Genomic DNA, 12,450 nt, shown 5'->3' on the forward strand with positions numbered 1-12,450 from the left:
GCAACTGTGGAACATACTTTAAAAGTGTGTGCTAATTATATTTACTGCTATGTTCAATGTTTCAAGTTTGGAGGTGATTTTACTAATGTTTTTTACAGGGAATAATGAAACTGGACCCGGATGATGGCCTGTATGGGGCTGGGGACCAAGGTCAGCTGTGAGATAAGGTGCACTGGAGAGGGGTGGTAGAAAAGTAGATAATTGAGCTTGTAAGGGGTGCGCTGCAGAGTCAGGGATCAGGTGGAGGTAGTAATGAAGAGGGATTCTCCCTGAAGGCTCACACAGAGGGAACCCGAGTAGTGTCAGTTGCCCGATTTTCCCACCTCAGAAACCTCCACTTCCCATCAAAGGGACATTACATGGGAGAAAACACTTTTCGAGAGTGATAACATTTAGAAAGAGATTTGGAAAAGAGTGCTTTTTACTGGGCCTGGCTAGACATATAAGTGACAAATCGGGCCCCCAGTGGCCCACCCGAATGCACCCTTGGCTCACCCAAACAAAAATTCTTGGAGCCGGGCCTGCCTGATCTCTACAACGTGAATCTAACTCTAGCATGTCCGATAAAAAAAAACGTGTGGCCCGGTTTGGAACACACGCAAAGTGAATGCAACAGGGATGAGCCTTAGAACTGTAAACATCTGTTGAATGATACAAAAGTTCACTATGTATTAGATACCATGACAATGCTCAGACAGAAGACATCGACAAAGAATATCGTGCATTAAAGTTTATTACTACATTTTACATGAAAGGAAAATGAGATCAGAAGTTGAAATAACAGAGAACATGTCTGGAATAAACAGCATTGTTTCACGTATTGTCTCATAGTTCTATTTGCCATCTATAGCAGTTGTGCCTGTTCAAAACAACCTTGATTTTGCTCATTAGGTACAGAATTTCTTATACTTTTAGTTAAAAGGCATATGATCCCTTTTGTCACTTTTTAAAGAAAAGAGACCGTAAAACATTGAGGGTAATGGGAAAGGCTGCACTATTTTAATTTGTTCTTGCCAACTGATCACGGCCCAGGGCAGGGTTTGCCTTTAATGCAAAGGGACGTTTTTTCAAAAGCTGTCTGGCAGAACCGGCTCATCAGCTGTTTGGCAGAAACGGCTCATTGGCTTGGGGAAGAGTCAGTAACACCATGACACTAATGCCTGTTTCCCTATATGCTAGATTGCTTAGATTCTGGCCCAGGCCGGAAGCTGCAGAGCATAATACAGATTACAAGATACAGCATTTTTTTCAAAAGTCTAAGAAATCTGATAAATGATTTTAACAGCTTGCATTTCATTTCATGTCTACTCTTCTCCTGTGACGCCATCACTCGCACAGGTCTGTGTGGCCTGCTTCTTTTCGACAGTGCTCACTGCGTGGCCGCGAAGTAAGATTCAGGCAGCACGCCTAAATCAATTGGCTGTGCTTCTTCGCATATTTTGTTTACACAATCGCATTGACCAATAGTATGGTAGAAATAAAAATAGAAGCCTCCGTTCGAACAGCGCAGTATACTCGCTGCATTCCTCATCCTGGTTTCCGTGCAGCACGCGCAGCTCCGCCTTGGTGTGAATGGTTCAAGGCTGTACCTGTTAAAAAACAACACAAGAACAGACTTCAATATATGCATCAATAGAGAAGAAAATCGTTTAAAAAAATAGTTCTTTTTGGTATTTTCTATTGCAAGAGCTACGTAGCAGTAGAAGGAACATCGAAATCTGCCTTACTTTTTACTTTTCCAAATGGAAGAGTACAAACGGTGGGGCATATTATCAAGAAACGGCGTTAAAATTATCGCTGCTTTAGCGGCAGAAAAGTGCCACTAAAGCGGCGATAATGGGCTTGATAATATGCCCTTGTGAATGCCCATAGAAGCCCATGGTCTGGTGTTCACCTGGGCTTCTATTGGAATTCTCACGGGCATATTATCAAGCCCATTATCGCCGCTTTGGCGGCAGTTTTCTGCCGCTAAAGCGACGATAATTTTAACGCTGTGCTTGATAATATGCCCGGTATCTTGAAGCACGAATGTTGTGGGAGGGGGGCGGGGTTGTAAGACATTGAGTTATATTCATTAAAAGGGACGGGAGCCCCACTCAAGTAATAACCACAACCCTTGTCAGGGTGAACCACGAAAGTCACTACGGGGCATATCAACAAGGGCTTTATCTCTGCTTTTTTGGCTTTAAAAGCCAAAAAAGGAGAGATAAAACTAGCGCCCTATCAACAACAGGGTGCTAACATGCAAATTTACATGTTAGCACCCTTTTACTCTACGCTTCCCCTTGCATCTCTAATGAGATGCAAAGGGGGCGTTCCAGAGTAAAATAATAGGAGAAATGTCGCTAAGCGACATTTCTCCTATTATTAAGAATGTCGCTAACCCTGTTAGAGACAAAAAAAGCTGCGCTAACCTCGGTTAACGCTGCTTTTTTACGTCTGGCATTTTTCTGACTTAGGAAAGCACTAGCGCTGGTCAGTGCTAGTGTCACAAAGGGCACTGATTTTTGGTGTGCTGGATTCACCAGCAAATTTTGATCAATAAAGTTTTCCAAACTTGAAGTTGCTCTTCATTGCAATATTTTATTCATACTTATGAAGATATATTCATGGAAGTATTCAATAGTTTATACTTGGTATTCAATTCCTTTTACAACAATCCATATGTTCCCAACAATCCATATATTCCTATTCCAATGCATTTCGGCCTGCTGGCCTTCATCTGGGAAATCTATGAAACAAAGAGTGGTATCTATCACTAATAATTCTTCAAAAACAAACAATGTTTAACTCACTAAATCTTTGTCACATATTATCTGGCACCATCAAGTGATATACATACTATGTTACGTTCGACAATTGAAGTAGCCATTTACATTTACGCGTATGGATTATTTTCCGTTGTTAAAACCAAATGCATACGTGTTTTTTCTGCTGTTAACTGGAGCCTAGTAACATTACAAATTAATCTCACAGTCAGATTGGCTAGCGCAGCGCGTTAACTAACAAGCATTCATTGACGCTTTAAACCAATTTTAGCGGTTCTAATGTTAAAAAAGGTTCAAATTGCCTCGAGTGGGCTGCAAGCATTAAACGTAACGTGGTAACGTTACTATTTCAACTTACAGACAGGTTAAGTGGCGTGGCACATTAGCCGACAAATGTTTGTAAGCGCTTAAAGCAAATGCTCGCGGTTCCGGTGTTAAATGAGTGCAAGCTGCTTCGGGTGGGTTACAAGCATTTAAACGTAATTCCTTCTTACCGAATATGCAGGAAACTGAATTCTATCAGCGCTGTAAGCAGAACGTTCTCAGCGCGATGCAAGTTGGCGTGATTACCTTGGAGCTGTGCACGACTATCATCTAAATCATTTTTCTGACTTAGCCATGATATCCTATGGAAGGAGGATATCATGGCTAAGTTTGCCTATCCCTATCAACAAGCTAACGTGAGATTATCGCTGGGTTTCCAGCGATAATCTCACGTTAGCCTGTTAGCGTGAGGATTTTTATCGCTATTGAGATAAGCGTTGCTAATAGCACGCTATCTCAGCGATAAAAATTCACGCTAGCCGGCGATAATTATCCTAGCGCTAAGTGCGCTTAGAGATAATTATCGCCGGTTGTTGTCGATATGCCCCTAAATAACCTCTGCTTATCCCTCTGGTAGCATGACACACAAGCAGTCAGGCTTCACTCAAAGGCAATGTGTAAATTATTTACTCAGCGCTCAAACACTAATACAGTCAAAACACAACCCAAGAAAAATCCCAAACTAACTTAGAATAATAGGGTTTTTTAACTTCATTTTTTCTGCTTTTATATCATTAAATAAAACAGATTGAACTCCGCTCTGTTCAGTACAGTACAATGGCATGTCAATAGCTACACAGCAATTTGAAAAAGTGGTAAGTGCAGAAGTTAGGTACAGCAGTATTCATACTTTGTGCTCCAAGTGCACGCATCTACATAGCAGCCGGACTCAGTTCCAGCATGTGGTAGTATCAGGTAGGACTCTTCTGGGTGCCTGTAGAGACCGCGCAGCTCAAACCGATTGTTTATGAGTGTCCTGGTGTCCCGAGCTCAACCTCAAGACTTCCAGCTGGGTAAGCGAGTTTAATTTCAATGGTTGCCATTAATGAAGCATGTTTTTGCAAAATAAAATCCTGCTTAATGTAATCTATTCATATTTGTCCTACTAATAAAAACAATGACTAATAGTGTGAAAATTATTAACGGGGGTGACACATTATTTGTGAAATAAGTGTAAAACAAAGCACACGTTAGAAATTTTAGTAAAAAGTGCAAAATGAAGCATAATACGTGTAGAAAAATGAAAGTAGCATTAAACATGTGGAGAACATGAATAAATAAACTTTTTTTATGTGAACTAAGACATTCAAGAGAGAGAGAGAGAGAGAGAGATGGAAATATTAAATAGAAAATGCTTATGGAAACGTTATACAAAAACATTTATTTTTCTTTACTTATAATGTAAAAGAGACATATTAATAAATAAATGGACTAATTAGAATAATATTTGTGGATATATTGGAAAATGATGATTCTATTGCCATGATGATCTTATATGAAATTATCGTTGTAACTAAAATGTGTTTTATTTTCTTAGAGAGAGATGCATTACAAAATCCTATGAAGGGCTCAAACTCTTCCTTGAATGATATTTTCTTTTCTTAAAATGTATGCTTCGGGAGAAAATGTATTTTGTCCTTCACTATTTCTAAATTGATGTGTTAGTTTGTTTAGCTGTACACAAATTAATCTCAAAGAATTTCTTCTTGATTATTTACTGTGAATGAATTCATCGGATGAAAGTTACAAACCGGTGAAACATGCGCGAGGATTTGGATAATGTTGCAAGATATTTTCCTGCTTCCGCAGAAGGATTACTTCATTAGAACTAACAATGACTTTCTTCAATGAACTTTGTTGAGCTAGTATGGTCAGATGATCACCTTATTCTGAAAACCAATGAAAACAAGAATAAGCAATGAATGATACTTTTAGGAGATTGGACTTTAATATTTAGGGTATAAATATTTGTGTAAAAAGAGAATTCTTTTGGAGTAGCTGTTTCTTTGAGAGGAGAGCTTTGCTGCTGTTTTCTCTTTGCTACTCTGACTGGCTGCTGTCCTTGCTAAATCTGACTGAGACTGTCCAGAATTCTTTGCACTTCATCGCTGGTGATGTTGCTCTTAGCTATACCTTTTTCAGCCAAGAGGTTAGCTTCCTTTCTCATTGCATGCTGCACAATATTTCTCTAGGTTCGTATGAATTCAAATTGCATGTGGATATTTGTGATTAAATATATCCCCTTTTGTATCTCTCTCTCTCTCTCCACTCAATTGCCTGTTATTCAGATTGTGCTGAATTTGATGCAAATTGTTCTTATATTAGTGATTTACCTGTAACATTTGTTTATGAATAAACCTATGATTCTTGCAAATGTGTTTATGTACTGACCATTCATATCCTGAAAACTTAGATAAAAGTGACGATAAGTGTTTCAGAGTTTGTCATTATTATGAGTTTTTCACAGATTTGTACATATTATGACAGTTGTTATTAAGTTAGATATTTCCTTCATTAGGGTCCTCATGAGGGGAATTGTATCCATCTTTCCATTGCCAAGTCCCTATTAGATCTACACAAAGATTCATCGGAATACCTGTTGTTGTAAGTGGTTATTAAGTTCTCATGGGCCCAAACTGCTAATCATGAAAGAGTCTTGTGGTATAAGAATTTGTGATATCTTTAAGGATGTATAATATTTCTCCCTGCTTCCGCTTCCTCACCATATATCTCCAGGCCTTGATACTGGGGACAGTAGTTCTGCATATATATCGGCATATACTATGTCAGCAAGCCATTGATTACATTTAGAGGTCCTTCTCCTTCCCCACCTGCTCATCATCAGCTGCTTTGCCAGCAGTAGAGCCAAGGCCACACATTTCCTTTGTTGTGCATCTATGTCTTTGACATGGCCTAATAGAGCTTTGTTGTGATGTGTACTTAAGTGATCGCTGCGCTTACCTTGTTAGAGTGTTCAAGTTCTCTTCGTTCGGTGTCCTCGTGAATAGAATGTGCGGCAGACGGCACTCCACGGGTGTCAGTTGTAGCTGGGTCGTGGAGGTAGCTGGATGCCAGGTTGTGCCTTGAGTAAATCAACGTAACTATCAGAGCGTTTCCTGTCTTTATTCCTCGAACCCGCCATAACAATTTTGGCGACGATCTTGGAGTCGGTGAGGCACAACCTGGTATCGTTTTCATTGTCTGAATTTCGATTTCCTGCTCTTTGTGTCTCCAGTTCCTGCATCAGCATTTCAGCGGACTTCTGAGGCTCCCACATTGGTCTCCTGTTTTTTTTTTCCTGGAGTTCTGGTCTTTTCTGCACCAAAATCGGGAAGCATTGGCAAGTTTCTCTGGCAGTCGTTGGAAGCGCGAGCTCCGCTTTGATCACCAGAAACGTCAGTGGTACGCATGGCGTACGTAAAGGTATCTTGCGGTTCAGGCGTGTAATGCGCAACGCAAGTTACGGGACGTAACGTGCCGCCATATTGGTTTCTTCAAGTGGAGTGGTTTCTGACGGGTACGTGAGGTGAGCACTTCATTCTCACCCAACGCTTCTATTGTGACCATTTTTGGCGTGTGCTGCAATACTATATACAGCGGTGAGCCTCTATCCTCTGTAATCGTGACATTTTCGGTACTGTGTGTTCCAATTGTGTGATCCTGGAGACATTAAGGAGTTTGAGCAGCGATCGTATTCTGTTTAGCAGCGTTTCGACTGGATTTTGCTGCCATCGTGTGGTCAAACTTGGTATTTTACAAGATCACATTAATGTAGTTCTGCTCGATTTGTTTTGCTTAACCATTGTTTGACATCGAGTATTTGGCTGTGTTTATTTTTAGCTCTGTACTGTTTTTATTATATCTTAAATATGGCTGCCAATGCGTCCAATGTGTTGCTGCCTCCCACATGTCTGGTTAACCCAGGTCCCCCGCCAATCATTTGGGAAGATTGGGTTGAAATGCTGCACAATTACATCGTAGCGCTGGATGGTACCAACTTTTCTCCAGACAGGAAGAAAGCCTTGTTGTTGAGCAATTTAGGTACTGAAGGTCAACGGGTCTTTAAGTACTTACCGGTAGCCATGGGACCTAATGGACAACCGATGGATGATCCATTCCAGGAGGCTATTAAGAGACTTGAAACCAGATTTGCAAAAGAAATTAATTTAGTTTTAGTCAGATACAAATTTTATACTCAGCCGCAACTGGAAGGAGAGACCATTGATGATTTTGTGTCAAGGTTACGCGAATTGTCTGTCAAGTGTCGCTTTGGTACCATGTCTGACGAGTTGATCCGTGATCAACTGATCGTTCAATGTTATAACAAGAAAATCCAAGAAAGGTTATGGGCTGCTAAAGACCCATCCTTAAAAGATGCTATTGATTTAGCTAAAGTCATTGAGGAGTCTCAAAGATGCATCAAAGAGCTGGGAAAGAAGGATAAACCCCTTCAAGAAATAGGCAATGTAGAGATTAGAGATGAGCATTTAGACGTAAATGCAGTAATGAAAAGGAATGTCAAAGTTGGTAATGCCAGTGGTTATAATGGTACAGCAAAATCCAAAGAGTGTTCACGTTGTGGTAGTCAGTACCACAACGCAGATTTTAAAAAATGCTATGCCATTGACCAGATGTGTAGGCGCTGTGGTAAGAAAGGGCACTATTCTAGAATGTGTAAACAACCTGATCTTGTTGATAGGTCGAAACATAAAATAAGTGTAGTACATGATGACTCCTTTGTAAACAAAATTTTGGTTGTGGGAGAAGAATGTGTACAAACTATGGTCGGTGCCACTCAAGAGTCTCCTAGATTAATTAGACCCACAGCTACTTTTCATATTTGTGGTGAGGACGTCACATTGATGGTAGATTCAGGTTCTATGTATACTATTATCCCTGAATCTCTTTTTCATGCAACTTGTCAGGGAGTGTCCCTTTTTTCAAAAAAGACATTAACCCAGTGGGGTATCAAGGTCAGTCCATAGATGTTTTGGGGTACATGTCTGGTCCAATCTCTTTCATATCACGCACCACGGTGGGTAAAGTCTATGTGGCCAAAGAGGGTCCGCCAATTTTAGGCTGGATGCATCAATATGATCTGCACATCGTTATCAATCCTAGAGCCACAAACCAAATTATGGTTGTGGAAGATGATGTACAGGTTAAGGATATTCTTCAAGATGCCCACAAGGTGTTCGAAGATAGGCTTGGGTGTGTCAAGGGGTATCAGCATAGGATCATTCTTAAACTTAATGCATGCCCGATTCAACACAAGCTCAGGAAGGTACCTCTTTCAGTTAGGCAAGGCCTTAAAGATCAGTTAGATGAGTTATTACAATCTGGCGTTATTGAGCCTGTAGAGGTGTCTTCATGGATTTCTCCGATGGTTTTAACACTCAAGTCGGATGGCCATCTCCGTTTTTGCATCGATCTTAGGTCATTAAACCGTGATATAATTATCGACACATTTCCACTTCCTAATATCAATGAATTGTTACAGTCTGTTGGGGGTGGGAAATATTTGTTGACTGAATGTGTGGATTATTCGATTTCCAGTGGTGGTATTGCTCCCAAAAAGAATCTTTTGGATGCCATTAAGAATGCTCCTTCCCAGAGGGACAAAGATCAGCTCAGATCTTTCCTGGGTCTTGTGGAGTATTATTCTAAATTTGTTCGTGGGTTTGCGGATATTTCTGAACCTCTCAGGAAACTTCTTCGCAAAGGGTGCAATTTTGTTTGGGAAGGGGAGCAAACTGATGCATTTTCAAAGATTAAAATGGAGATTTGTAATGCAGGGATTCTAGCACCTTTTAATCCTTTGTGCAAGTCCTTCCTTACAGTGGATGCAAGCCTTACTGGAATTGGGGTGGTTTTCTCTCAGTTTCCGAGGGGTGCTGAGAGGACTATTGCTTTCGCCTCGAGAACTCTCACCCAATCTGAGAGGAATCATTCAGTAATTGAGCGTGAAGCTCTGGCTGCAGCTTGGGGTGTAGAATATTTCAGAATATATCTATGGGGTTCACGATTTGTTTTAAGGACGGATCACAAACCTCTAGTTAAAATTTTGTCTGCAGGCGGTGCTGGAAAGGGATCAGCACGTCTTGCTAGGTTTGCGGCAAGATTACAAGAATATCTATATGATATTGAGTTTATCCAGGGGTGGAGGAATGTGCAAGCTGATTGCTTATCACGCTTGTCGCTGGATTGGGAAACTGTGGACAAAGAAATTGTCAAAAAGCTAGAAGATGAAATGGCTGTTGCAGTTGTTTTTGATGTTTGCGAGTGCAGTTTGGGTTCTTTCTCCAAGACTCAGTGGTCTGAAGCTATGAGTGAGGATCCTATATTGCGGGATGTTGTAATTCTTATGAAGAAAGGTGCTTCCCGCGAAAGCATGGTTTCTGCTCCTCTTAGGCCCTATTGGAAGTTGCTGGACGAACTCTCGTTGAATGGCAAGGATGTGATTATGAGGGGTGAGAGGTTTGTTCCTCCGAGTGCCATTAGACTACATATTTTCAAAATTGCTCATGAGGGGCATCTTGGTCAAGGTTTGACCATCAGGCGGATAAAACAAGAATTTTGGTGGCCTGCCATGGATGAACAAATCAGAGAATGGGTGGTTAATTGTTCTTTTTGTAAAGAGAGCGAGAAGAGATTAAAAGTTGGTTCGCAAGGTTGTATGGGTCACATCACTGATCCGGGTCAACCTTGGCATACTATTTGCCTGGATTTTATTGGGCCTCTTTCAGAATTGTCTGCAGACATGAGGTTTGCAGTTGTGGTGGTGGATGTACATTCGCAGTGGTTACATCTGGAGTTCGTGAAGGATGTCACAACAAAGTCCACAATCTCAGTGCTGGAGACTTTATTTTTACGTGAAGGGATTCCTCAAGTTCTTCTTGTAGATAATGGGACGCAACTCACCTCTGGTGAGATGCGTTGTTTTTTGGAGAAATGTGGGGTGAAGCATTCTTGTACCTCTCTGTATAATCCAATGGGGAATGGTATGGTCGAAAGGGCGAACTGGCTTATTAAAGGTACTTTACAACTTGCCTTAGCAAATGGTTTGTCTCCTGGTCGTCTTGTTCAAGATGCACTGTGGGCTTACTGCACAACTTCTCACAGTGTTACTTTGAAGTCTCCATTCTTTATTATGAGAGGTCGTCATCCGGGTTTACGCCTTGTTCCAGCTTGGCTTAAGGGTTGGGTGTCCTCTGGAGGAGAACGTGATATTCAAGTGTTTCCTTCCAAGATTTCAGTGGGAGATTGGGTCACATTGAAATCTGGAAGGATTAAGGGGGGTCTTACCAAGTTCAAAGGTCCATGTCGTGTTGTGAGTGTTGGTAGATATTTTGTTGTCATTGAGGGAGGAGAGCGTTGGAATTTGCGCAGAGTAGCTTTATATCAAAAGGGAGGTGTGGTTGATCAAAGCTACAATGAGGGTGGTAGCTGTTCTGGTGCTATGTTTTTGCCCGACAAGGTTGTCAATGGTTCTAAACGTGCTGAAGATGTTTCTCATTTCAATGATCAATGTCCTTCTACTCAAGGTTTTAAGGGAGTGGTTCGAGGTGTGCTGTGTGATAATCCTGTTGAATGGGGAGTTAGGAACCGTAGACCACCTGGTTATCTTCAAGATTATGTTAGATCATGATTGTTTTCTTTTTGCTTTAATTTGATCTTCTCTTCTTCTTCTCTTTATTCTGTCTCCTTTACCTTTTCTTGTTTGGTTTTATTATTAAGAGAAGAGGATGTGTTGTGATGTGTACTTAAGTGATCGCTGCGCTTACCTTGTTAGAGTGTTCAAGTTCTCTTCGTTCTGTGTCCTCGTGAATAGAATGTGCGGCAGACGGCACTCCACGGGTGTCAGTTGTAGCTGGGTCGTGGAGGTAGCTGGATGCCAGGTTGTGCCTTGAGTAAATCAACTTAACTATCAGAGCGTTTCCTGTCTTTATTCCTCGAACCCATCATAACAAGCTTCCAGGGTGTCCAATTGTATCTCTCCTTCACCATGTTGGATAGCGCTGCAGTGACCTCTTCCCAGTAGGCAAATACATTGGGTCAGCACCCCACCAGATGGAGGAAATCCACCTTGGGCAAACCATATCTGGTGCAGGGGTCATCAGCCAGCGCATAGGGGACATTTATGCAGCCTCACAGGTATGATAAAATTGGTGCAGAAATTCGTAATGCATTGTTCTCAGCCAGCTACTAGTGGAGGTTAAACCTGTCTGTGTACAGTAACATTTTCACTGTCCCTCAGTGATATCATACTGTAGTAGTCTCTCTTTTACTTCCATGTATATTCTATGTGCATGCTCACGTCCATTATTACTATGATGTCATTGTCATGGAAATGGAGTGTTGTGCTTTGAATCTCTGGGGAAGCCAGTTGTTTTCCTGGAAGCTGTGGAGACAGACAGTTAATAAATCCTGTATCTACATCTACCTTTTGTAATGTAATTACTACAAATTTGGCGACGAGAACTGTCCTTGTCTCCACCCATGCGTGCAGTGAATATAATCCCGCGTGAATTAATCCTGCTACAACCTCAGTACTTCCTTCTATTTGCTCGTGATCTACAAGAAGACATTTTACATTGAAAAACGAACTGAAACTAACATCCTATACGCAGCTCAACATCATCTGATTGGAAGTGGTCCGTATCTGGTGAGCGCTTTTATTTTCAAACAAATCAATCGTCTTTCTTGACAAACTCATGGCACGCTGCTGCATTTTGGAACGTGTTTGAGCCAGAATACCAGAGCTGCGGTGATCACATGAGATATACATTTCAAGACTTACATGACTGTTTCTTTATCGCTGTTGCCGGCGCTTTTCGCGTCAATGGATTTTTGCTGAGGGATCTGCTCTCGCTGATGTCCTCGGACAAGTGATGACGCAGTGGAATCTTCACTTGGTCCCAGCGAAGAAAGTGTTGTCATAATAGGGGTGAAGGAGTGTTAAGCAGGCGAGTGCGCACAGTGAAGAGTTGCACACGCTCGTTACGCAAGCGGAGCGTCGGATACAAGTCACATAGCAGGAAGTGAACGCGCACGCTATGCAAAGAGAGCGTTGCGTGGAGGTCACGTTAGCAGGAAGTCAAGGCGGAAAGGAAGTTCAGTTGACTGATCGACTAGACGTCGGGACTTATGTGGATTTGGGAGCACGAACGGTAACTTGATATTTATTTATAGAACATCGTGTGACTGGTTAGTAGTTAATTATTTGAAGCCTCGTTGGTGGGGTGAGCGCGTGTACTGCATTTCCAAGAATTTATATAAACGCTCACGCAGAGACTTCAACACAGTTTGAAACACATGGAAAGTGGAGTGAAGAGTTTATCAGAGTGCTACCCTAGTA

The 12,450-nt window shown here is 41.5% G+C and overlaps 2 long non-coding RNA genes across 3 annotated transcripts in view; one reads left to right on the top strand and one right to left on the bottom strand.

Moving 5' to 3' along the window:
- Window positions 1–717: 717 nt before the first annotated feature.
- LOC146860903 (uncharacterized) lies at window positions 718–6,720 on the bottom strand. The gene is made up of 2 exons (XR_014978888.1): window positions 6,054–6,720; window positions 718–1,589 (listed from the first exon to the last, which is right to left on the bottom strand). It is a non-coding gene; the product is annotated as an uncharacterized LOC146860903 (long non-coding RNA).
- Window positions 6,580–12,450, top strand: part of LOC146860904 (uncharacterized) — a 31,249-nt gene continuing 25,378 nt past the window's right edge. The window contains exon 1 of one of the 2 annotated variants that reach the window (XR_014978890.1): window positions 6,580–6,691. This is a non-coding gene — a long non-coding RNA (uncharacterized LOC146860904). The remainder of the gene's footprint in view (window positions 6,692–12,450) is intronic. The other variant, XR_014978889.1, reaches the window with a different exon arrangement.

Source organism: Triturus cristatus, chromosome 3_1 (assembly GCF_964204655.1).
Source record: "Triturus cristatus chromosome 3_1, aTriCri1.1, whole genome shotgun sequence".
Classification (NCBI taxonomy): domain Eukaryota; kingdom Metazoa; phylum Chordata; class Amphibia; order Caudata; family Salamandridae; genus Triturus; species Triturus cristatus.